The sequence below is a fragment of the Symphalangus syndactylus genome, chromosome 14, assembly GCF_028878055.3.
Source record: "Symphalangus syndactylus isolate Jambi chromosome 14, NHGRI_mSymSyn1-v2.1_pri, whole genome shotgun sequence".
NCBI classification, from domain to species: domain Eukaryota; kingdom Metazoa; phylum Chordata; class Mammalia; order Primates; family Hylobatidae; genus Symphalangus; species Symphalangus syndactylus.
This window is the reverse complement of record NC_072436.2, coordinates 102,562,604-102,589,062: the sequence shown is the minus strand read 5'-3', so window position 1 is coordinate 102,589,062 and position 26,459 is coordinate 102,562,604. Positions and strand designations below refer to the sequence as shown.

Here is a 26,459-nt window from a genome sequence, read left to right as displayed (position 1 = left end):
GTGAGCCAAGATCGCACCCCTGCACTCTAGCCTTGGTGACAGGGAGCGATTCCATCTCAAAAAAAATTTTTTTTATGCAAATGAGACACCTACAGGTCTCAGGTCTGTAAAATATCAGGCCACTTCCCAACAAATGCTGAACCTGTCCCACCCCCTACACATCTTGAGCATACCTCATCCTTGCTTACCAGGTCCAGTTTTTAAAAAATTACCTAGATCAGAGATAGACTTTGGCCCATGCCAAACCTCAGCGCTCTCTCTCTTTCTTTCTCTCTCTCTCTCTATATATATATATATGTGTGTGTGTATATATATATATATATATATATTTTTTTTTTTTTAGGCAGGGTCTCACTCTGTCACCCAGGCTGGAGTGCAGTGGCCTGATCGTGGCTCACTGCAGCCTCAACCTCCTGGGCTCAAGTGATCCTCCTGCCTCAGCCCTCAGCCTTCCGAGTAGCTGGGACTACAGGCACACACCACCATGCTCAGCTAATTTTTTTAAAAAAACTTCGTGGAGGCAGGGTCTTGCTATGTTTTCCAGGGTGTTCTTGAACTCCTGGGCTCAAGTGATCCTCCTGCCTCAGCCTCCCAAAGTGCTGGGATTACAGGCGTGAGCCACTGCACCTGGCCAGCTCCATTTTTAATAGTTGACTCTCTTCTTCTTGACAGATTCTTTTTTTTTTAGGTAACTTTCATAAAGTTCCAAAATAATAATAGTTATTGGCATCCATCCTTTTTCTTTTAAAAAGGAGGGCAAGGGTGTATGTCGGGGACCAACGCAAACAGGTATGGACAGGTGGGCAGAGGGAGGGTTCAGCCAAGCCAGGTGAAAGGGCTCAGGGGGACGTCCAGCGCCCAAGGAGTGAAGCCAGCATCTTGGCCTTGAAACACTAGCTAGTCAGCTCTTTCCCCAGAGAGGCCCCTCTGGCTCTTGGGTACCTTTGTCTGCTGGGGGGAAGGAAAAGAAGAAAAGTGATGTGTATCGAGCACATTTGCTTCTCCTTTTCACTCCCCACATCATGTAATGGTCACAGAATCCTATTCATCTTTCTGAAGGACGCTTCTCATCAACACCACATTCAGTGCTCCACTGGGGACCTCATCACGATTTGCCTTCAAATCTCCAACTGCTCCACACTCCTCCAGACCACCTTCTGGGGACCTGGGGCTGAGGCCAGGGGAGGCTCCACCTGTCTTTCCCAAGCTGAGAGTGGGGATGCAGACACTCAGTGGCTCTCAAGGGAAAAATGATTCCTTAGCTCCAGTCCCTCTGCAGCCTCAGGGCCCACCCCCACCACGCACCCAGCACCGAAGCCACACTGCGTTTATCATCATTTTATGAATAGGCCAGGCCCAGGCACAACGCAGTGCCATTATTGACAGTATTGCCTTTGTGCCTGGCTTGCTTTTTTTTTTTTTTTTCCCACAAGCCTTTAAGGTGTTGTAACCCTATTTCTGCAACCAAGGTATCATGAAAGTTGGATCCTTATTCCAGGGTTCAAGACAAATTTCATGATGACACAAGGCATGTGTTAAGGAATATGCTTGACTAGGGGAAGGGCAAATTTACCAAGCCAGGGCCTACAAAATAAATGAAGGGAGAGGTCCCTGAACCCATTCATCTTCCCACAGCTGCTGGACCACATTGTGGGTCTATTTAGCAATGGAGGCCCCCACTGCACCTGTCATTCTTTTTTCACATCCTACAAGTAAAAGCAAATTCAACAAGGCAATCTGGTGCAATGCAGTCTGGATTTGCCAGCTGTTTATAGAAGTTGTCTGAAAGTGCCAACTGCCTGGCCCTTGGAGCCCACAAGACAGAAGAGACCTTCTTATCAGGGGAAGAACTGCTAAGGCCATGGGCTAGGTTCAGATGCAGCTTCTCCAATAGAGAGGAGATAGGAATCTCCCATCCAGCCCAAGCAACCTAGGGAAAGCCCCCGCGGTCATTTTAGACAATTCTGCTCTTTCCACCAAGTGAGCAAACTGAGGCTCAGAGCTTAAGGCAGGTGGGAAAGATCACATACCTCAGAGGTGGTGGAGTCCAGATTCTAGATCAGGCTCTTCCCACCATGCTGTGTGTCACAATCACCCTCATTATCCAATCCAGGGTCCTCTGCAGCTGTGTACAGGCCTCACTCTCTCATGGAGTGACCCCATGGAGTCAGCCCACCTATAGGCATCTCGGGTTTATGGGAGGTGAGGGTCCTGCCCTCCTGGGTTCTCCAGGATGACTGGAACCAAGAAGAAGTCTTGAGGATACCAACAATACAAGGTCAATTGTGCTGCCTTATCACCCAAGATTTCTAGATGGCAGGGTCACTTTTTCTAAGTTTGGTTGCCCAATTTTTAGTGCCTCCACCAAAAAAAACCTTTGCATGCTCAAGTAAGTGCAGATATTATTAACATCTCATCTCCCTTTCCCAACACAGCAGAAACAGGGGCTCAACACAGATAATAGTGAAGTCCTATAGTGGGGCGTGTATGTGTGTGTGTGTGTATGTGTGTGTGTGTGTGTGTGTGTGTGGATCCCTATGTGGGGTTCTGGGTTGAAAAGCCTAGCAGGAGAGTTTAATAAACTGTCCTCACCTTTCACAGGATTCTGTGCAGTTTTGTGATAGCCAACCCATATGAGTCAAAGACTGCCATAAACTGTGGACCTCTAATAGACAGCAGATAGAATACATAGCAATTTATACCCTATACTTGCTGTAATGTCAAAGTTTCAGATAATTTAATATAGAGGAATTCCAAAAATAGTTTAAACACACACACACCATCATCAAATGGTGTTAAACCTGTCCTTCCCTGGCCCAGGTCAGGATGTTTCAAGACGTATTTATATCCCTCACCTCTCCTCCTCCCCAGTCCTGAGCAGTCTTCTACTGCCCCATTTGGTCATGGTACTAGCCTTGACCTTGATCAGAATTATTTAAACAATGCTACTAGCCTTGCCCCTAAGCATTCATGTGTCCACTGATTGGCCTCCATATGGAAGACACTCCTTGGTTTCTGTTGTTTGCTGGAATTATTTTGCTGTGTCTGAGAAGTTGTTGAAGAGACAGCTTCATGCATCTACAGGCTCGATCTCCTCTGCATAGCTGTGGCAATGCCAGCCCTCAAGGTAAATGCAGCGAACACCATGGGAGAAATCCCCAGTTGGAGACAGGATGCTGTGAGATGAGGATGACATTCCAAATAGTGCAGCAGGCATTTGGAGATACAGCCCAAGAAATTCCAGAGGGCATGCAAATTACTGCCAGCTACAGTAGATACTGGGACATGTGGACAGATGGTCTGAGGGCGGATGATTCCGGAGTCATTTCGGGAATGCACAATGACCCTCTCAGAAAGCAGTCAGCCAGAAGAAGGCCCAATGAGGATCCAAGAGTGACCTTGTGGTCCTCAACCTTACTGCCTTAGTAATGGGTGGAAAACAATCTAAATATAAAGCATTTCTTTTTCTCCACTGTGCTTGCCTTGCTCGATTTGCAAGTCCAGGGACAAGGCCTACTGTCTGGGATGTCAGAGAGCTAAGATTCCATTCTTTAATCATCCTTATTTTTAGTCATGGGGACAAGGGATTTGAATTACTATGCTATCATCTCCTTGGGCTAAAATGCATCTGCTACTAAGAATCTTCATGGAAACATGAGGTCTGATTTTTTTTTTCTTCCATAACCTTTATTGTTGGGGGCATAGGTATTCTCCAAAAACTACTGTTAAATAATCCAGATTTGCTAACCCATCTAAAATCTTGTTCTGATTCCCTCTTTAGCTTAATCTTCTCCATCATTACTCCATAGATCACTTAAGTCCCCCTACTTGCACACCTACTACCTAGAGAATGTTGTTTTTAAAAGTCATCTTTCCTTTAATAGATAACTGCACAGAACAGCAAGGAGGCACTCGAGGGAGGTGGGGTGTTATGCTCGTCATGGAATTTGGAGAGCAGGCTTGCGTTTGGGAATTCAGCAGTCAGCAAAGGTGCTGGTCCTTTTTTTGGAGACCTGTCAGTCCTCAGTTGACTATCAGAGCACACTCCTGACCTGCTGCAGTTTGCATTCAGTGATTTTGACCTTTCCTGTAGGGTGTGTTGCAATGGTGAGCTTCTTATTGGCTCAATGAGCCTCATTTGGAATCAGATGGGTAATTATGTCTTTTCTGGCTTCCCACCCTTTCTAATCAGCATACTTTACCTAACCTGAGCCAGCAGCAACCATCTCAAACTCTCTGCATCCCTTTCTACTTAATCTAATAAGTTTGCTTGACTAGACAGTAAATATCAATGGCTAAAAGACTCAGAATTCTTCCTCCTCCTCTCTGTCCTCTCCCATTTTTCTTCTTCCTTGTCAACTTATGTGATAATAGTACCTTGATTTTTTTTTTTTTTTTTGAGATGGAGTTTCTCTCTTGTTGCCCATACTGGAGTGCAATGGCATGATCTCGGCTCATCACAACCTCCGCCTCCCAGGTTCAAGTGATTCTCTTGCCTCAGCCTCCCAAGTAGCTGGGATTACAGGCATGCGCCACCACACCCAGCTAATTTTGTATTTTTAGCAGAGATGGGGTTTCTCCATGTTACTCAGCCTGGTCTTGAACTCCCGACCTCAGGTGATCCGCCCGCCTCAGCCTCCCAAAAGTGCTGAGATTACAGGTGTGAGCCACCACACCTGGCCAATACCTTGATTTTTAATCATCCTTTTTATCTTTCCAGTTAGTGTCAGACCTTTGAGTTCATCTGGGATAAGAGGGGAGAGGCGGCGGGTTGGAGGGCTGGTCTGAGTGCCCTCAAGATGAGAGCATTTCCAAGGCAGGGTCACCCGCTTAGACGGTTGCCCTGACCCCCTTCCCATGTGGGAAGACAGGACAGAGCCCAGGCAAATCTTCCTTGCAGTGGAAATGACCGAAGTTTGGCTCTTGGGATGAGTAGCTTTGATGAAGGTCACTCAGAAGCTGTTGGCAGGTATGAGCTCGAAACCTTGCTTGCTCTCATCCTACACGTCCCCATGAGTTCAATGCTTCTCAGAAAGTTTTAGTCACAGAACCTTCACTTGAAATGAAATTCAAGCAGAATTGCACTGTTTGGAGCAGATAGCAGCTGAGTAGCTGAGAGCCAGGGATGTGGAAGTGCCGAGAATAGCCTTCCCCTCAGTCTCCCCTTTCCCCACCCTCTGTCCCTGCAGTACCCCCACCAAACATCCCAAGAACCACTGCCCCCCAGACCACGCAGCCTCCTTTAGCCAAAGGCCGTTGTAAGCTGAGCCTTCCCTATCCCCTATTCCTCTTTTCCCCAACCAGAGAGGACAGATGCTCCCAAGTAAATGAGCTGAAATCTAAGTCAGAGACACTCCTAGGGGCTGTTTACTTGGTGTTCCATGCCTAACGGGTTCGGATGTGCCCTCTGGCTGAATCATGCCTCTGACGGTCCAGCAGATGCTGCCAAGAAGCAGGGTTGGCATTGGGCAGCAGGGTCTCCACCGCAGACATGTGGCATCTGATACCTCCCCACCTGCTTGACCCTTCCAGCATCTCTCCCTTCTGCAGACAGATTCCTGGCTCTGTTGTTTGGGGTTTCCTCGTGCCTTCTCATCCTTTCTGTACTGTGTCTGCACTGAGTCTGAGATCAGGGAAGTATCTCAAATTACAGAGCAGGGATTTGGGAGAGGAGAGAAGATATGGAAATGTTGATACCCAAGAAAGTCCTGCTTTTAAAAAAAAATATTGGGTAGTACTCGGCAAGCTTCCAGCGGAGCGAATAGTAGACTCCACATCCCTTTGTACTTAATCTAAGAAGCTTGTTTGACTAGGCAATATACATCTTGACATCTCCTGGGAGCAGTGGTATTGTGCCGGACCTGGAATCAGAAGCCTGGTTCTGCTTCCAGCTCAGCAGTGAACAGTTCCAGTGACCCTCAGCAAATGTCTTGACCCTTTAAACTTGGCCTATATTGTTAATAAAATAAAATGTCATTTCCAAAGCCTCTTCTAAGCTCTATCTTTGTGTTTAACAGGCCACTGATAGCTTACTGCCTGGCAGTAAGTCCTCAGCCCCCTTCAGAGCAAAGGGGTCCAGGAGGCTCTTTCAGTGAAGTTGTTCTGGACAGCATCCTGCACCTTGAATGAAATCAGCCTTGTAACCTGGCTCAGGCCAAAAGCATCCATGCACTGGACCAAGGGAAGCTAGTCACCAGTCAGGTGGCCCGTAGCCACTCTGTCCAAAGGGGGCCCTCCTTATTGATGGTGACCAGACCTGAGATTCTCTCATGCCAGGAGGACGACTGAAGTTCTTACAGAGAACATGCTGGAGCAACCCCGGAAGACAGGGTAATCTGAACAAGGACTGCCATTGCTCTACTTCTTCAGGGCACCCCCATAGGCCAGTTCCGGGAGCACTGCGACCTGGCACTCAGTTTCTCATGTGGTCTTACGGTCAACACCCATCACCAGAGGAAGGTCAGGCCCATCTTGTCCTGGCAACCTAGTATCACCTAGAGGCGATGATTCCATTCTATTTTGCAAGGAGGCCATGATGTGTAGGAGGTAAGTCCTGGGTCTTAAATCAACTGAGATTGCAAATCGGGTGTTGAACATTACTCCTCGTTTCTAACCCTACACATAGGATTAACTCCAGTCGGTCAATGGAGCAAAGATTTCTCCAAAATCAGGAGCCTGAGTAGTTTATTACTAATAAGGTGACCTTGAAAAAGATGCTTGACCTCTGTCTTAGTTTCCTCACCATGTGATAGGGACAATGTTGTTCAATCTACCTACCTCCTAGGGCTGCTGTAGAAAGAAATCAAATGGAATCATGTACATGAATATACTCAGTCATACAATGGACTAGATAAATAATTGTCCTTAAAACTCAGACAGTGAGGGGCATGAGACAGGAAAGCATGGAACTAACAGCACTGGCTCTGGAATCAGACTTGATTGGGTTCAGATCATGGCTCTGCCAATTCCTATAAGAGTGACCTTGGACAAATTGCTTAGCCTTTCTGGGCCTCAGTTTTCTCATCTGTAAAATAGCAATAACATAGCACTGACTTTATAGGGTTTGTTAATTAAGTTAATGTATGTCAAGAGAAGTGCCTAGCATATAGTAAATGCTCCCAAATGTCTATTATTATAAAGAATGCCACATATCTCTGGCCAGAAGCACATTTTGTGGGCTCCCACAGCCTTCCCGTGCCCATAGAAGGGAAGCGCTTGCTCTGGACCTTGGCATTCTTGAAGGGATGCGTGGTGGGTCCTCCTCCAACAGAGGTGGTTCCTGGCCTCCTATTTCAGCACAGTTGACTGTGAGACCACGTGCAACTTCCGCCTTCCCAAGAGCTTCAGTTTCCTGCCCTAGAAAAGAAAGGCATTTGTAACCATCTGTCCCACAAATGGTCACTTGGATTGCCTCATTTGTGGTATCCTGGACAAAACCCCTACTCCATGATTTCCTGGATGTGCACCCTACTGCCGAGGGGCGCATGAGCCCACGCATGCCACCAAATCAGCAAGAGAACTCGAGGAAACAACCCTGGCCTAAAGAGCTCCCTCGGGAAGGCATGGAGAATTATTTTTGCTTTAAATATCTCTAAAGAAGGTTTAGAAAAGGGACTCTCCAGCTTTTCCTTTGTCTTTACGTTTTCTGGTTGGGACATAGACATTTCCTATCTTGAGTCCAGGATGAAGTGGACATTTTGAAAGGAAGTTTTATTTCCAGAATACAGTCTGTTCTTCTCAGCAAAGCCCTTAATTGGAAACAGTTATCACTGACCCCATTGGCATGCCCCGGGGTGGGGAGGGCAGGCACCCAGCCTGCAGTGATTTTGCTCTGCCATTTCCAAGGAGGCAGCCTGAAGAACTGAGCCCCTTATGCTGGGGGCCTCGCTGGGCTGACCAGTCTGCTTGGTAAAGGGCCGAGGCAGAGGGTGGTTTCAGCTGTGCATATTTCATTTTCTGCAGTGGTTCTAATTCAGGCTGTCCAGAGACGATCATCTGGATGACCCCTAGAAAGGCCCCCTCTGGAGCAGGAGAACAGGAGAGGAAGAGGGTGGCCATTGCACTTAGAGTGACTCTTCTGTGTTGGGTTAGCTGCTGGCTGGATTTCTGCACTTGGCTGCAGCCTCTTGTAGCTGACACATTCATACCCAGCCAGAACGACAGCCTTGGCTGCAGGTTTGGATTTCCTAACACCCAGATGTGAGCTGTGAGTGGCACACAGCAGTGACCAGTTCCTAATATTTGCTCAGATGACACAAAAGTCTTTGTCCTTGAAGCAGATCCCAAGCCAAACCTTGGACTCTGTCACCCCGGCTTCCACAGATGCTTGCTTCATAAGTCCTAAGGTAAGAAATAGCACAGCTCCATCCTCCAGCCTTACCACGAATGGATGCCAACGTACAATCTCAGAAAGCTTGTGCATTAGGAAGATGCTGCCGGAGCACTTGCAGTGAGTGACCCGGATCATGCAGGCCCTGTCAGATGACTTGTGTCACTTTCCTCAAGGAGAAAATTACACTCTTTATACTTGGCTGAGGGGAGGAGGCATTGAGCTTTTCTTTGTGGAGGTAAAAAAAAAAAAAAATGCTTTGCAGATTTTACCTTTTTTAACCTCAAAAATATTTTTAAATTTAAGATGTTTTCTGGGGTAGTCTACATGAGGTGTGACACTGTAATTGTGAATCTCACCATCCAGCTAAACTAAGGCCTATGGAGCATAATTCACTCTTTCCTTCAGTGAATATTTGAACAGTGTAAAACTAAAACAGCCCGTTAAGCAATGTGCAAGGTTTTCCCGCTAAAACAGCCTGGAGTCAAAAGACTTGATCACTGGGCTGCAGCAGTCAGAGTCCGATTAAGACCTGCAGAGACCATAAAGACAGGACCCGTTATGGAACCTCACCCCAAATTAAAGACAACACCAAACTGCATTTTTTTTTTAAGCGTAAGGGAAGGAAATCAAGGATCTGATTTTTTCCTAAGATGAATGTTTCAGTAACAAATAATCTCCACCTCTCCCATCTTCCACCCCCGCTTATTCCCATCCCTCCGCCCCCTCTCCACCACAATGCTCATCCACCAGAGGAAAGTGGGGGTGGGGCAGGGGTTGCACTTGAGTGACAGATGTGAGGTTATGGCTAGAAAGTGAGAGCTTAACCCCAGGGGAGAGAGAGACTTCCTTTCACAGCAAAGTGGTCTAAAGTAGCCAAGGCAGCTGGTTGGGAGAGGAATGAGAATTCTCAAGGGGAGATGAAACTGATGCCGTAATCTCATAGTGGGGAAGACATAGCGGACTTTAACTCAGGAAGTTATCGTGAAAGAATTGAGAGTCTATGAGAGAGTAATACTGGAGTGAAATCAAAAGAGTTGACGTGAACGCCATGCAGAAAATTATCTTGATTCTTCCAGGAAACTAAGGACAAAAGCAATAATTCAGTTTCCACAGAGAAATGTGTGTTCTTGGGGAAGAGTGGAGGAAACCATTCAAGGAGAAACATTGGCTTTTAAAGTCACTAGACTCAAAGACGGGGTTGGGGTCATGGAAGGGAACAGAAAACTAGAAAGGCTTGGAAATAACTTGGTGATATTTTTGGTTGATACAAGCTGAACTTTTTCTTTTTTTTTTTCTGAGACCGAGTTTCATTCTGTTGCCCAGGCTGGAGTGCAGTGGCGTGACTTTGGCTCACTACAACCTCCATCTCCTGGGTTCAATCAATTCTCCTGTCTCAGCTCCGTAAGTAGCTGGTACTAAAGGCACACACCACCATGCCTGGCTAATTTTTTTTTTTTTTTTTTTTTTTTTTTTTTGTATTTTTAGTAGAGACAGAGTTTCACCATATTGGTCAGGCTGGTCTCAAACTCGTGACCTCAGGTGATCCACCGGCCTCGGCCTCCCAAAGTGCTGGGATTACAGGCATGAGCCACCCCTCCAAGCCTATACAAGCTGAACTTTCTAAACTCTAAATCCCATAGTCTTTGGTGGACTGCATCCTAGATTCACCTTTCCTTAACTGTGTACCAAGAGGTTGGATGCAGTAGGCACTGTGGGGAAGGGGCACTGTAGGAACCACAAAGCGGAAAGGCTGTGAATCCCAGGGTACCCTTTGGAAAAGCCGTTGGGAGAGGGTGACCTACCACACAAGGGACAATGTAAAGTATCTGCAGGCTTCTGCTTGTGACTGCCCTGAGGCCAGGTTCTCACACAGCAGCTTTTCTATTTGTTTTATGTATTTCTCTCTAAATAAGTTTCTTTAGCTGTTAAAAAAAAAAAAAAAAAAAAAAAAAAAGACCGTTCTCAAAGCAAGGTTCCCTAGACCAACAACATCAGCATCACTGGGGATCTTAGAACCTGAACCAATGGTCTGCCCCGCCCAGACCTACAGAAGCAGAATCTGTAGGAGTAGGGCCAGCAATCTGTATTTTAATAAGCCCTTCTTGCGATCTTGTTTGAGAACCACTTGTTTAGCAAAATGGCAGGCCCATTGTGCTATCAGAGTCTTAAATATTTCACCCTTGTGCTATTTGTGGGTCTATTTTTGGCTTTTGTATTTAAACTGCCTTTGCAGAAATGAACAAGGTTTCTGTGCCATAGAACTCAATGTTTCTGGGGTTATTAAGCATATTACTGAATCCACAATTTTAACCTTGGGGGTGAGGAGGAGGCACAGCAGGGCCAGCATGTAATTTGATCAACTCAGTCTGCCTTCTTTTTCTAGGTTGAGGGGAGTGCAAAACAGTACACAGAGATGTGGGGAGGGGGGCTCCGGCTGCATTTTGCTCCCCCTGAGCTGTCTGCCTGAGGCAACTGAGAAGTATCTTTAAGATCTGCACCAGCTGGCTCTTGCCTTTGGAAACAAGTGCTCAGAGGCCAGCATGTGATCCGCCAGCAGCAGCTAGGTTGCTCACATGCTTTCCGTCTCCTTTTCCCTTCCAAATTCAATTATCTTGCATTTCTTAACCCTGAGTCTTCTCCCTAACCCCAGGAAAAATGGGATTTTAGAGCCCTGGAGACTCAGTTATGCAGTTATCCCTTAGCCTCCCCACTCCTCCTAGCCAAACATTCCGACTAGCACTCTCCCTGACTGGATTCCAGACCTGCCAAGACATTCCAGGACAGAGGTGGTTCCTTCCTGCTGGCTGCCTGGCTGTCAAGCCAGATATGTGAGGCCAAGCACAGGTATCTGTTAGAGAGGCCAAGAGATGCGTGATCCCTGCAGCCTCTGGTACAGAGGAGCAGGCAACCAGGGCTTGTGCAAAGCTTGGAGACAGCGAGGAGCAGGAGACTGTGTGTTATGTAAGGGAAGCATGTGGGTTGCACGCTGCTATTCACCTGTTGCTAATTAGTACACTGCCTGTCAGGACTCAGGCGAGGAAAACATCTTCCTCCGACGCACGCTCACCTCGCTGTCAGAGTGAAGACATAATGATCCAGTCTAGAAGGGTTCTGTCCAACAGGAAAATTTATTGAACCACGTGGTATGTTAGGTGCTGAAGATATGAGATGAATAAACCAGGGTCCCTGCTCACAAGGAACTCGTGACCAAGAAGAGGGACACAAACAAGTAAACAGTTGTGTACAATCCATGTGATACAGAAAGCAAAACTACCTTCGGTGTACAAAAATCCTGCACTGCTTTGAAAGTTGAGTCAGGCCAACTCAGAGTTCCCTTCTAGAAGTGCGTCCTAGGCAGGGAGAAAAGTTAAGTGCAAAAGTTGAGGAGTGGGGCGGGGGTTCTCAAATCCTGAAATGGCAAAATTAAGCTAAGGTTCTTATGCCAGGTACAGAGTCAGGAGGGCTGCTTCCTCTGGACAGGGCCAGGAACAAGACTCAAAATATGAGTAGAAGAACCCAAGGAAAAAGTAGGCAGGAACAGGTCAGGACATGGACAGAGAAGGGTGGGGAGAAGTGGGGGGCAGGGAGATTGCTGGGATCATAAGCAAGCACTGAGGCTTGTCTTTGTGAGCCTCTACAGAGGATGCTTGGGAACAGGAGCCTAGCATAGAAGGCAGGGTCAGGGGCTGGGCACAGTGGCTCATGCCTGTAATCTCAGCACTTTGAGAGGCTGAGGTGGGTGGATCACAAGGTCAGGAATTTGAGACCAGCCTGGCCAAAATGGTGAAACCCCGTCTCTACTAAAAGTACAGAAATTAGCCGGGAGTGGTGGCATGCACCTGTAATCTCAGCTACTCGGGAGGCTGAGGCAGGAGAATCACTTGAACCCGGGAGGCGGAGGAGGTTGCAGTGAGCTGAGATCATGCCACTGCACTCCAGCTGGGCAACAGAGCAAGACTCCGTCTCAAAAAAAAAAAGAAAGAAAGAAAGCAGGGTCACAAGAGAGGCAACTGGAGTCCAGAAACAGTTTAAATGCCCCCCCTCAATGGCCTTCTGTATTCTGGAAGGCACTAGCAGGAATGAGAGGGATAGTCCAGGAGTGGAGAACTGAAATCTGCCCATTTGTACACAAGATAAAGTTTTGAAAAAACACCAGGGAGCAAAGAATTTACAAGGGTTGAAAAGTTTACAAAGCAAAAAACAATCCCGCAGAGGCATGTTTTGTTCTATTTCCTGACCTACAAAGAGATCTTCCCTCAAATGTCAGGCTCTGGCCCCAGTTCTCTTTTCCTCTCAATGTCACTCTCATGGCCCCGCCACCTGGGCTGTGACTTCAATGACCATGAACACCCTCAGTCTCCAGACCAGCCTCTGTCCCAACAGACAAGTGCTTACTGGACACCTTCACCTTGAACCCCCATGGTTACTGCAAACCCCCAACATGTCCAAAAGTGAATACGCCATCACCAGCCCTCCCCGCCATCCCCTTGCCACTGGGCCTTAGCTCAGGGAATAGTACCTCAATTCACCTTAATGCCTGACCCAGAAATCCAAGGAGGCCTTTCTCTCACCTCCTCCTTCTAATCAAATTATTTCCTAAACCACTCTGGAACCTATTCACCTTGTATAGTTTGCTATTGCTGCTTTAACAAACTGCCACAAACTTAGTGCATTAAAACAACACAAGTTTATTATCTTATAGTTCTGAAGGTCAAAACTCCTACAATCAAGATGTCAGCAGGGCTGTGGTCCTTCTGGAGGCTTTAGAAAAGGATCTGCTTTTCCTAGCTTCCAGAGGCCACCTGCATTCCTTGGCTTGTGGCCCCTTCCTCCAGCTTCAAAGAAAACAGCAGAGCATTGTTGGGGCTCAGAAAATAATATCCCAAAATGAAGGTCTCAGAAGCAGCCTCAGAAGCAAAAGTCACAAGATTTGTAACCTCCTCAATTGCTCCTATAGATAACATAACTATTGTAAAACCTAAAATTGGTGTTTGAGGGTATCTTTCAGACCTTTCATTTTGATGAAACAGCTGGTGCCATCCAGACCAGTTAACCCATTACCAAGAAACTGTCTCAATTGGTCTTGTGACCCCCTACCCAGGAACTGACTCAGCACAAGAAGACAGTTTCAACCCTCTGTGATTTCCTTCCCAACCCAACCAATCAGCATCCCCATTCCCTAGCTCTCTGTCTACCAAACTACCCTTAAAAAACCCTAGCCTCTGAGTTCTCAGGGAGGTGGATTTGAGAATTATCTTCCATCCTTTTGTTCGACTGGCCCTGTGATTAGTGAACTCTTTCTTTGCTGCAACACCTGCTGCTCTCAGTGAATTGGCCTTTCTGGGCAGCAGGCAAGAAGCATCCATCAGGCAATTACATTAGCATTAGATCATAATCTTTTTGTCCAATCATATTTCTACATGGCTGTCCATAATTTTCTGAACCTAAGCATAAACATGGACAATTTCCCCTGTATCTTTGGGTCTTCATTCTGAAGGCTCTTGTATTATACACACAGCCTTACATAAATAAGCCTTAAATATGTTTATATGCCTTTTCTCCAAATAATCTGCCATTTGTGAGTTGATTTTTCAGTAAACCTTCAGAGAGTGAAGGGGAATTTTCCCTTGGCCCCTACAGTTTCAACAAAGTTCTCTCTTCTTCCATCTTTTAAGGATTCTTTTGATTACCTTGGGCCCACCCAGATAATCCAGGATAACCTCCCCATCTCAAGATCCTTAATTTAATCCAAGTCCTTTTTGTCTTAAAAAGTAACATTTCCACATGTTCTGGGGATTAGGAAATGAACCCCTTTAGGGGGGCCATTATTCTACCTACCACACACCACTTCCTACCCCAATACCACTGCCACCATCTCCTTCATTTGGAGTCACCAACACACTCCCAAATGCATAGAAGAATCACAAAATATTTAATGAGGGGAAGAACAAAAGAGAAAGAAGAAGGAGAAAATAAAGAGAAGGGGAGAGAGGAGAAGAAAGCCTCTTCCCATAGACTCCCTGAAGCAAAGGATGCCTTTCATTCCCAATCTCTTACCTAGTTTCCTTGACTCCAGTATTTCCCCCTCCAAATCATTCTTGGCCTTGCTCTTTCCTTTTGCCCTTGCTATTTGCTCTGTCTATAATTTCAATTTCTATTTCCTAACAGTCACCCCCACTCTGCCTCAACCCCTACACAGAGCACCTGGCTCAGTCCTGTTCCTTCAGGTCTCAGTTGAGATGTCATTTCCCCAGGAAGCCTTCCCCAGCTCTCAGGTTTAGGTCTTCTGGGGTCTCCAGTAGGTGCCATTGTACCTTGCTCTTATCTGTCCTAGCCCTTATCTCATCCAAAAGTCATCATCTATTCTCTTGTCTATCTTCTGCTCTGAGCTTTCAACACTTTGAGAACAAGGTATGAATCTTTTTCCATGTTTCCCCCCAAGCACATTGTACAGCTCGATAAATATTTTCTGAATAAGATCTAAAAAATAAAATAACACTTCTTTTCATTGAACCTCTTTGGAAGCCAGATCTGATCTAGTTTCTTGTGTTCAATGCCAGCCCCAGGTCTTGCTCTTTATTGATGCTTATTACCTGTTGCTGGCTTGATGGGAGGGTGTGGTGACAGTCAATAGATGCATTCCAGTGGCAAAGGAGGGGGCAGTAAACAGTTCAGGGTTTGTCAGTTGGTCCCAGATCGGGAAGGCAACTGAGGACAAGGCCCTGGCAGAGAGGCCTGGAAGGTTTTCCAAAACTGGGATCCAGAAGAGAGGTTTCCCCTCTCAGGTCACATAGGCGAGGCTGGACTCTGCTGTCTGTAATTTCATCACTGGCCAGAACGGGATTTCTGAGATGTAATCAGAATTCCAGGACAGCACACATGAGGCAGCAGCTGGCCGGCAGCCTTGTGCTAGATGAAGGCTGGGTGGCGAGGCAGTTCCCCAGCAGGGACACACACTAGGGGGGCCCACATTCCCTCCTGCTCCACCCGCCATAATCCACCTCCCCTTCCCCCTTCTCATCTGTTATTTCTGAATGCCAGGCCCACTCAGGCCACACATTTAAGAGAGCACCACCAAACTTCTAGCACCTTCAACAATTGTCAAGACTGATGAGAAAAAAAAAAAAAAGAAAGAAAGAAAAGAAAATAAATTGTTATCAAATGACTCTTCCCCATCTGTTTTATAGATGAAGGATTGACAAAATCATAGTTTGTCTCCTTCAGGAGTTAGTGTGGCCAATACAAATCATATCAAAAGTACTCGTTAATGTAGTTTCTGTAGACTAGAAGATAAACAAGTATCTCTCTCTCTTCCTCTCTTTTTACTTTAAAAAAAAAATTAAAAAATATTACAGGACTTTCACAGCCAAAGTCAACTTTTCACTTCCTTTTCAAAAATTTCCTGGAAATTTTTATTTTGGTTTCTTTTCACAGTTATATGATATTTACTTATTCGTTTTTCTCTTAGTGAACATTTAGGTTGTTCTGGGTTTTTTCTTCTTTCAAATAATTCTACAATATATTCTTCTGCATATCTTATGTACACATGGGAGACTCTCTTAAGTGGAATTGATGGTTAGGTACTTCCACATCTTTACTAGATAAGTAATTACTAAATTACTATCCAAAATGGTTGCATCGATTTATACTCCCACCCACAGTGTACATGTTGCTCTGTATCTTCTCAAATACTTTGGCAAATGGTTGTTTTTACCAATCTTATAGATATAAAATGGTACCTTGCTTTGCTTTAATTTACATTTCCCTGGCTACTACTGAGATTGGCATCTTTTCATGTATTTATTGGCCTTTTAGATTTCATCTTCTGTGAATTGCCTGTTCATATCTTTTGCCTAATTTCCTATTGAGACATTTATCTTTTTCTAATCAATCTACAGTTTGGATTGTATATAAATTTGTCTATATGATTTGAATCCTATATAATGCATATGATTCCAAATCATATACATTCTGAATAATAGTCCTTTTTTTGTTTTGTAGAGATGAGGTGTTGCTATTTGGCCCAGGCTGGTCTCAAACTCCTGGCCTTAAGCAATCCTCCCACCTCAGCCTCCCAGAGCTCCAGGATTACGGCGTGAGCCACCATGCCCAGCCTGGTACTAGTCTTTTGTTCTTTATAGGCTATGTTCATTCAAGTCTTCCAAGAAGCAGAAATCAAAACAAAATTGGAAGTGCAAGACAATAATGGGGGGTAATACCTGTGCAGAATAATGGGGGGTAATACCTGTGCAGGATAATGGGGAAAAGAGCAGGCATGGTTGGGGAGAGTTTTCAGACCCCAATGCAGGTCTTTATGCCTGTGAAAGGGAAGAAGAGGAAAGAGAATCGGGTGGGAAAAGCCTCCATCTGCAGGGCAGCTCTGAGAAAGTTAGCCAGGCTAATGGGGATCCCCAGAAGAAAGTTTGCCTTTTAAAGAAGTCCCACATTGAGCAGGAATGACTCAACTCTGGTACTCCCTCCATGCTCAGTCATTGGCTAGGATCGGTCAGAGCTAGCAGAGCCTCTGCTAGAACACAGTGGTGGATCCTGAAGATGAGGCAACTCTAGGCTATCAGCCAATCACACCTCATAAGTGTGTCTCTGTTGAAAGGAGCCGAACAGCACACTCCCGACTGCTACATTGCAAATATCTTCTCCCAGTTTGTGTTTGTCTGCTTTTTATTTTACTTTATGGCATATTTTGAGGAAAAGAAGCTTTACTTTTTTTTGTTTGTTTGTTTGAGACAGGGTCTCTGTCACCCAGGCTGGAGTGCAGTGGCACGATTACAGATCACTGCTGCCTCAACCTCCCTGGCTCAAGCAATCCTCCCACCTCAGTCTCCTAAGAAGCTGGGACTACAGGGGCACACCACCATGCCTGATATGGTTTGGCTCTGTGTCCCCACCAAAATCTCATGTTGATTGTAATCCCCATGTGTTGGAGGAGGGGCCTGGTGGAAGGTGATTGGCTCATGGGGGTGGTTTCTAATGGTTTAGCACCATCTCCCTAGTGCTGTCTCATGATGGACTTCTCACATGATCTGGTTGTTTTAAAGTGTGTAGCACTTCCCCCTTCTCTCTCTCTCTCTGTCTCCTGCCACCATGTGAAGATGTGCTTGCTTCCCCTTTACCTTCCATCATGATTGTAAGTTTCCTAAGCCCTCCCCAGCCATACCTCCTGTACAGTCTGCAGAACTGTGTGTCAATTAAATCTCTTTTCTTTATAAATTACCCAGTCTCAGATAGTTCTTTATAGCAGTGTGAGAATGGACTAACACAATGCTTGACTATTTTTTCGTATCTTTTGTAGAGATGGGGTCTCACTAGGTTGCCTAGACTGGTCTTAAACTCCTGGGCTCAAGTGACCCTCCCACCTTGGCCTGCCACAGTGCTGAGATTATAGGCATGAACCACCATGCCCAGCCAAAGCTTTACATTTTAATGCACACAAATTTATGAATGTTTTTCTTTAGTGCTTGTACTTTTTCTGTTTTATGATATTACTGCCTATACTGTGATCTTGGAAGTTTTTCTATGTTTTCTCCTAGAATTCCGAAAGTTTTACTTAAAATTTTTCTTCACCTAAAATTTCATATTGTTGGGTTTGTTTTCAATATGGGCTATCAGATTCCCAGTATCACTAATTGAATAATTTATCCTTTCTCTACTCATCTGCATGTCACCTCTGCCATATATCAAGTCTTCACACGTACAGAGATCTGTTTTGGGAGTCTCTATTCTGTTCTGTTGGTCTGTTTGTCTCTTTCTGGGCTAAAGCCACACAGTCTTAATTTAACAGGTCTTATAGTCTCATAGGGTGAGTCGTTCATCTTGCGTTTTTCAAAATTTCTTAACTATTTTTGGTCCTTTTTCAGAACAATGTTAGAATCATCTTGTCTAGACCCATAAAAAAAATCCTATGTGAATTTGGTTGGAGTCACTTAGAATTTATAATTTGGGAAGAATTGAAATTTATGACACCGAGGCCGGGTGCAGTGGCTCACACCTGTAATCCCAGCACTTTGGGAGGCCAAGGCAGGCGGATCGTGAGGTCAGGAGATTGAGACTATCCCGACTAACACGGTGAAACCCTGTCTCTGTTAAAAAACACAAAAAATTAGCCGGGCGTGCTGGCAGGCGCCTGTAGTCCCAGCTACTCAGGAGGCTGAGGCAGGACAATGGCATGAATCCAGGAGGCAGAGCTTGCAGTGAGCTGAGATCGCGCCACTGCACTCCAGCCTGGATGACAGAGCGAGACTCCGTCTCAAAAAAAAAAAAAAGAAAGAAAAGAAATTTATGACACTGTATCTTCATATCATAAATATATCTTATCTATCTATTAAAGAATACCTAGGCCAGGCACAGTGGTTCACATCTGTAATCACAGCACTTTGGGAGGCCAAGGCAGGAGGATCACTTGAGGCCAGAAGTTTGAGACCAGTCTGGGCAACATAGTGAGATCCTATTTTACAAAAAAAAAAAAAAAATTAGCCAGGTGTGGTGTCACCCACCTGTAGTCCCAGTTACTTGGGAGCCTGAAGCAGGAGGATTGCTCGAGTCCAAGAGTTCAAGGCTGCAGTGAGCTATGATGGTGCCAACTGCACCCTAGCCTGGGCAACAGAAAAAGATCTTGTCTCTAAAAAACCCTAAGAACAAAAACAAAACAAAAAAAAGAATACCTAAACAAGTAAAGTTTTATAATTTTCTTCACAAAGATGATGTATATATTTCTGGTACTTTATAGCTTTTGTTTCTCTTATAGGTGTTAGCTTTAAATTTTTTTATTTTCTAACTGTGGTTGGTACCTTAAAATGCAAGTTAATTTTTTTTTTTTTTTTTTTTTGAGACTGAGTCTCGCTCTGTCGCCCAGGGTGGAGTGCAGTGGCGCAATCTCGGCTCACTGCAAGCTCCGCCTCCCAGGTTCACGCCATTCTCCTGCCTCAGCCTTCCAAGTAGCTGGGACTACAGGCGCCCGCCACCACGCCCGGCTAATTTTTTGTATTTTTAGTAAAGACAGGGTTTCACCGTGTTAGCCAGGATGGTCTCGATCTCCTGACCTTGTGATCTGCCCGCCTCGACCTCCCAAAGTGCTAGGATTACAGGCGTGAGCCACTGTGCCCGGCCTGCAAGTTAATTTTTGTATAATGACCTTCTATCTAGTAACTTTGATGTGTTCTCCTATAAATTTTATAAGGCTCTCTTTTACACATCTCTGGAAAGTTTAGATACTTCTGTACCGGAGCAAAAGTCATCAGCAAGCACTTACCCTTGGTGACCAAAGCAGTCCCAGCAAAGGATTAACTGGCAACCTCTCTTGGCTAAACTACTGCAGCTTGTTCCTAAATCTTGCTATCCTATTGACATATGCAACAGCAACGCCCCCTTCTGGAGACCTGCCAACAAGACAGAAGTCTCCAGGGAGAAAGCCCTCGTGCTTGTTTAGATCAAAGATCCAGACCAAGTGGCCTAGCTTGAGGTCAGCATTGCTGTTACAAAACAGAATGATCCCCAGGCAAAGGGCTCAGAGCCAGCTGGGTTAGATGAGGGGCTGCCTGGGTGACCTGATTAGAGGATGGTGTTTCTTGATTGGCCACATCCACTCTGTCCTTCCACTTCTACTTGAAAAGGCCTTGGGGACATCAGAAAGCAGGCCAGAGGGAGGAAGCAGCACTGCATGGAGAGGGAGTTAGCGTGAAGCCTGCCCCTCGCCCACTGAACACTCCTGCTCAGCCCGCAAGCTGTTTCCCAGCTAGGCTTCCACCCAAAGCATCCATCTGGCTTGATTGCTGGGGGCAGTTGGCGGCTTCAAGAGACCTGTGAGGCCAGGAAGATGCATTCCATAGCTGTTGGCTTTGAGGTCATCCTATGTGATGCTAGAGAAAGAGAGACAGACAGAGGAGGATGAAGAGCTGATGCCCATTTGTTGGGCACTGGCATCCCATTGGACCCCAGCTGTCTCCATGCAATGGCCCAGAGGCAAGGTGACTTTTCCAGAGATCCCATTTCCCCTTAGAGAAAGGCCATTTCTCCATGGCCTACTTGGGTGTATAGGATAATGGCCTGATGTGAAGGGCTAGGTTTTATTTCCATATCTATCAAAGCTGAGAGCCAATGGGGCAGAGTAAAAAGTAAGTGAACCTCAAGTCAGATAGACCTGAGTTCAAATCCCTATGTGAACTCAGGCAGGGTGTAATCAACTCTTCTGAACTTTGATTTCATCCTCTGTCTAAGGGGGAAGAAAATACCTTCCTTGTAGGGTTGTTGAGATGATTAAATTGAAATTAAATCATGTACATCGCAGCAGAGTGGCTGCCTGATAAAGTTGTTTTCAATCCTTAGAAGGATAATCGCTGAGTCACCTCTCTAATGGATGTGGGATACTTGCCAATCTCAACCTTTTCCCAGTGAACTAAGAAATGTGAGTTTTCCTGAAATGAGAGGCAGCCACTAAGTCCTGTGTTGTGTGCTCAAGATGGAGTTTATGTATGTATGGTAACTCATTCTATTCTTACGACAACCCTGTGAGGTGGATAGAATGGATATTATAGCCATGCTGCAAATGAAGAGACTGAGGTTCAGAAAAGCACTGTGACGTCTGAAAGTCATAAGCAGGATCTAGAGAGCAGAAATAAGAAGCTGTGTGTGTCCTTTCTAGAAGCCTTTGCTGTGCTGCCCAGGTCATTACCCTTCTCTGGTCTTGACAATCTAGTCCTAGACCTCAGGTAGTCCCATAGGCTTTTTGTTTTGTTTTATTCTGTTTTTAGAGACAGAGTCTCACTCTGTCATCCAGGCTGGAGTACAGTGACACAGTCATGTCTCACTATGTTGCCCAGGCTGGTCTCTAACTCCTGACCTCAAGCAATCCTCCTGCCTCAGCCTTCCAAAGCACAGAGATTACAGGCATCACTGTGCCCTGCCTTAACCCCACCGTTTTTAACTTAGCTCTGGGGCAATCCTGATCTCTCTTTTTCAGAGGATAAATTAATTATTTCAATTGCCAGGAGCCACAGTTCATTGACTTACATGACCCTTCCGGGCTCTAGTGTTAACAAGAATTGACTGAAAAGCTGTGGTTTTTTTCTATTCTGGCTTTTCCTAGGAACTGCCATTTTGTGTAATGTCCATGAGCTGGAAAGTACAATCAGATAACACTAAAGAGGCAAGAAAGACTCATGGGAAGTAAAAAAGGGCAAAAGAAGCATTTTCATAGGAATCAGCAAATCAATATTTAAACAAAAAATTATTGCTCTTATTATATATTGTCTTTACTAGAATGATCTGTGTAGCTACTGGTCCCTTCATTCATTTGTAAGGTTCTAGAGGGAAAAGGTCTGTGTCTGTGTTTAATCTTCTTCTTGTTGTTTTTTTTGTTTTTTGTTTTTTGTTTTTTGTTTTTTGTTTTTTGAGATGGAGTCTAGCTCTGTCGCCCAGGCTGGAGGTACAGTGGTGCGATCTCGGCTCACTGCAAGCTCCGCCTCCTGGGTTCATGCCATTCTCTCACCTCAGCCTCCCGAGTAGCTGGGACTACAGGTGCCCGCCACCATGCCTGGCTAATTTTTTGTGTTTTTAGTAGAGATGGGGTTTCACTGTGTTAACCAGGATGGTCTCGATCTCCTGACCTCGTGATATGCCCGCCTCAGCCTCCCAAAGTGCTGGCATTACAGGCGTGAGCCACCATGCCTGGCCCTGTGTTTAATCTTCTACTACACCCGGCCTGGTCTCTAGCATGTACACAAGTGACTCAAGTGACCCATAGAAGGAAGAAATCGGTGGCCCATCCTCCAGAAATGCCTTCAACTCTGGCTTTCAGTTATGTCTGACATTCTCACCCTGAAAGTTTCCGTCTCTTGGAGGCTGTTCCTTTCCACCAGGTTAACCGGATCCCACACACTTTCCCCAGAGCGAAGCAGGACACCATGGGAAAAGGCCTTGGAAGAAGAAAGTCGAGGGAAAAGCTGACACATGGGACATGGTCAGTCCTATGAGGGACCCAAATGAGAATACGTGCTAGGACATGGAGCATGGTTCCAACCCCCACAGGAAGGAAGAAAAATCGGGGTCCCCGAGAAGGCAGAGGTTGCTCACACCATCATTCTGGCAGGACTAGTTTGGTTCCATGCTGCAACCTGGGCTGCAAGGTTGAGGAACTCCAAGTGGTTCCTGTGTGAATTGAGATGATGGCCTTGGTCTATTCCTCTGGTCTCCATCAAAATTGGGATGGACTACTACAGACCTCTGGGGAGCCCAGAATGCTCTTCAGACCAGGAGATGCCCAGAGCCTCATTCCACCAATGCAGGTCAAGAGGCTACTGATGTATTATTTCCTATTTGTTTCACTTACTGTTTTGATCATTGACTTATTTAGTCATTCATTCATTAACATACTTATCCCTGTTTTGTTATAAAATGGATTTAAGGTGAAACTAATTTATCCAGAAGATAATTTTTTTTTTTTACAAGAGACAAGGTTTTGCCATGTTGCCCAGGCTGGTCTCAAACTTCTGAGCTCAAGCAATCCCCCTGCCTCAGCCTCTCAAAGTGCTGGGATTACGGGTGTGAGCCACCGCGCCTGGCCTAGAAGATAATATTTTTAAGAGTTAACTCATTTCTATCGTCAATTGCATTCAATAATTTAATTCAACAAATAATTTTTAAATGCCTAACTCTATAAACAGTGAGACATCAGTGAAAAGACAAAGATGGACCCCACCCAAATGTACCTTACAGTCTACCTATGGACAAGTAACAGACAATTTCAATATAATTGCACACCAGTTACTTCATAATTCTAGTAATTTTTTATTTTTTGAGACAGAGTCTTGCTCTGTAGCCCAGGCTGGGGTGTAGTGGCATGATTTTGGCTCACTGCAGTCTTTACCTTATAGGCTGAAGCCATCCTCCCACCTCAGCCTCCCAAATAGCTGGGACTACAGACACACATCACCACATCTGGCTAATTTTTTTTTTAAAAAAATGTTTGTACAGACAGGGCCTCACTATGTTGCCCAGGTGGCCTCTAACTCCTGGAATTAAGTGATCCTCCTGTCTCAGCCTTCAAAGTGCTAGGATTACAACCATGAGCCACTGTGCCTGGCAAATCTTACTATCATTCAGTCCCTAACTACTGCAAAAATTAGTGTTCATAGCCATTTATATTTTATATACTCTAATGACATCTCACTAATTGTCATACCATTCCTCAACAAACAACAGTTGCTCTCCATAGCAAGGCTGGTGCAATAGCAGCCCTCTGGCCCCCACCCCCAGCCTTTGCTTCCCAACAGCCTGCTGCTACCACCCAGGCAGTGGCCTTCAGTGAGCTCTGCCCTTAAAATGAAAGAACTTACATACAAACATGTAAGTGAGAATGGATGTTACAGCAATCAGCAGACAATTTTTAATGCAACTTGCCAACTACAAGCAAGCATGGGGAAGTAGCTAAATTTGTAGAGACCCATTCTCAAACAAGATCTAGTCCTGTTTAGCTCAGATCATCCAGCTTACTTCAGAATTCCATTTAACAAACTCCCCCCAGGGACTGACTAGGACTCATGAGTTATTTGTGCCTCAGGACACCCACAGGAGCCAGGCCTTCTCTAGTCCAGGATCCTCTGTGCTGGCTCCAGGTGAGAGTCCTTTGTTTCACCTTCCTCCACCCGGTGTGCAAGCTAGGGTTTCTTCTTCACTGAGGGGATGCTGGTGATTCAGGTCCTTCCTGGGTTTATGCAGAAAGAGACCCTGGTTCTCTTGGCCTGCCAAGCTATGTGAAAAAACACTGAACTCAAGCCAGATATTTTACAGTCCTATCTAGAGGACTATGGGAAATTCATTTGACCTCTAAGAGCCACAGTTTTCTTCCTAGGGAAATAGAGATTCTGCTACCAGCCCTGCTTTTCTTCCTGGCTGGCTGCAAGGTTCAGGGCCTTGTGAAGTGTACATCCCTGTGTAGAGAGAGGGAGGGATTCATGCTCACACACTCATCTTCTGCTGGGATGCCTAGTTCCCCTGGCTGTGTGTTCTCCTGCATCCTAGAGGCTCCACTGTGGTCAGGATCAGCTCTAAGTCAGGATACTTACAGTTATGTAAGTTATAATTATATAAGTTTAAGCTGGTCTCAAACTCCTGACCTCAGGTGATCCACCCACCTTGGCCTCCCAAAGTGTGGGGATTACAGGTGTGAGCCACAGCACCCAGCCCCAGATGTTTTAAATGGAATATTTGGTGTCCCAAACCTAGATTACAATCTGAAGAAGAGGAGAAACAGACCTCTGTATAAACCAATGTAAAACTGAAGCCAATCTCAGGTGCTGGGTCAGGGTTGAAATCTCATGATCTCCCAGCTGTGAACGATGTTTGAGATAATACAGGTTAATCCCCGCCTTTTAGAGAGGAAGAAAGGGAAGCCTGGCCACTGGCTCCACATCACCCCTAAAGGTAATAACAAACCAGGACCCAGGGCTAATATTTGTTTCTTGAGCTTTAAACTTTTTCTGAGTGTGTTTGGATTTTTTATAGAAGTTATAATTATAAATAGCCTGACATAGATTCTTTCCTTCACACTCAGCCTCTGTCTTTTACTCGCTTGGGTGATCCCCAAGTCAGAAGCTGAGAGTAATGGCTAATATTTGTTTCCTGAGCTTTAAACTTTTTCTAGTGTGTTTGGATTTTTTACATAAGTTATAAATATCCTGATGTAGATTCTTTCCTTCACAAAAGCAGAGAACAGCTCAGATCACCCAGTGAGTAAAAGACAGAGGCTGAGTTAGTACACAGTGTGAGGGTGATAGCAAGAGTTGGGGAAAAAAAAGATGGATTTTTTTAAACTTCCTTGGAAATAGTGGTAGGATACACAATATTGAAGGAGGAGAACAAAGTTAGAGGACCGACACTATTTGACTGCAGGAGTTACTGTAAAGTTACAGCAACCAAGAGAGTGTGGCATTGGCAAAACAATAAAGAGCTGGGCACGGTGGCTCACGCCTGTAATCCTAGCACTCTGGGAGGCCAAGACGGGTGGATCATTGAGGTCAGGAGTTCGAGACCAGCCTGGCCAACATGGTGAAACCCTGTCTCTACTAAAAATATAAAAATTAGCTTGGCCTGGTGGCACACACCTGTAATCCCAGCTACTCAGGAGGCTGAGGCAGGAGAATTGCTTGAACCCAGGACATGGAGGTTGCAGGGAGCCGAGATTGCACCCCACTGCACTCCAGCCTGGGTGACAGAGCGAGACTCCATCTCAAAAAAAAAAAAAAAAAAAAGAATAAACAAAGAGATCAATGAAACAGAATAGAGATCTCAGAAACAGACCCATATAAATATAGTCAATTGATCTTTGACCAAAAAAACAAAGGCGATACAATGGGGAAAAGATAATCTTTTCAAAAATTGGTACTGGGACGAGACATTTATATTGAAAAAAATGAATGAAGACATAGATCTTATACCCTTCACAAAAAATTAACTCTAAATAGATCACAGACCTAAATGTAAAACACAAAATGGTAAGACTCTTAGAAAATAACATAGGAGAAAATCTAGATGACCTTGGCTTTGGTAGTGACTTTTTGTTTTGGCTTGGTTTTTTATTTATTTTATTTTATTTTTTGAGACAAGGTCTCTGTCACCCAAGCTGGAGTGCAGTGGTGCAACCACAGCTCACTGCAGCCTTGACCTCCCGGGCTCAAGTAGTCCTCCCATCTTAGCTTCCTGTGTAGCTGGAACTACAGGCACATGCCACTAAGCCTGGCTAATTTTTCTGAAATTATCTGTAGAGACAGAGTCTACGTTGCCAGGCTGTCTTGAACTCCTGGGCTCAAGTGATCCTCCCGCCTTGGCCTTCCAAAGTGCTGGGATTACAAGTGTGAGTCACTGCACCTAGCCAGGTTATGACTTTTTTGACATGACACCAAAGGCATGATCTATGAAAGAAAACATTGATAAGCTAGACTTTATTAAAATTAGAAACTTCTGCTCTGTAAAAAATACTTATGATAATATAAAGAAAAGCCACACACTGGGAGAAAATATGTGCCAAAGATGTATTTGATATGGGACTATTATCCAAAACATAAGTAAAACTCTTAAAACTCAACAGTAAGGAAACAAACAACCAATTAAAAATGCG

General features: G+C 45.2%; 1 long non-coding RNA gene across 2 annotated transcripts in view; it reads right to left on the bottom strand.

Moving 5' to 3' along the window:
* The window catches only part of LOC134732509 (uncharacterized), a 128,277-nt gene that overhangs the window by 82,077 nt on the left and 19,741 nt on the right, over nucleotides 1-26,459 (bottom strand). Inside the window, exon 2 of one of the 2 annotated variants that reach the window (XR_010115767.1) lies at nucleotides 7,227-7,356. The exons of the other annotated variant lie outside the window; for it this stretch is intronic. This is a non-coding gene — a long non-coding RNA (uncharacterized lncRNA). The remainder of the gene's footprint in view (nucleotides 1-7,226; nucleotides 7,357-26,459) is intronic. 2 annotated transcript variants of the gene reach the window in all.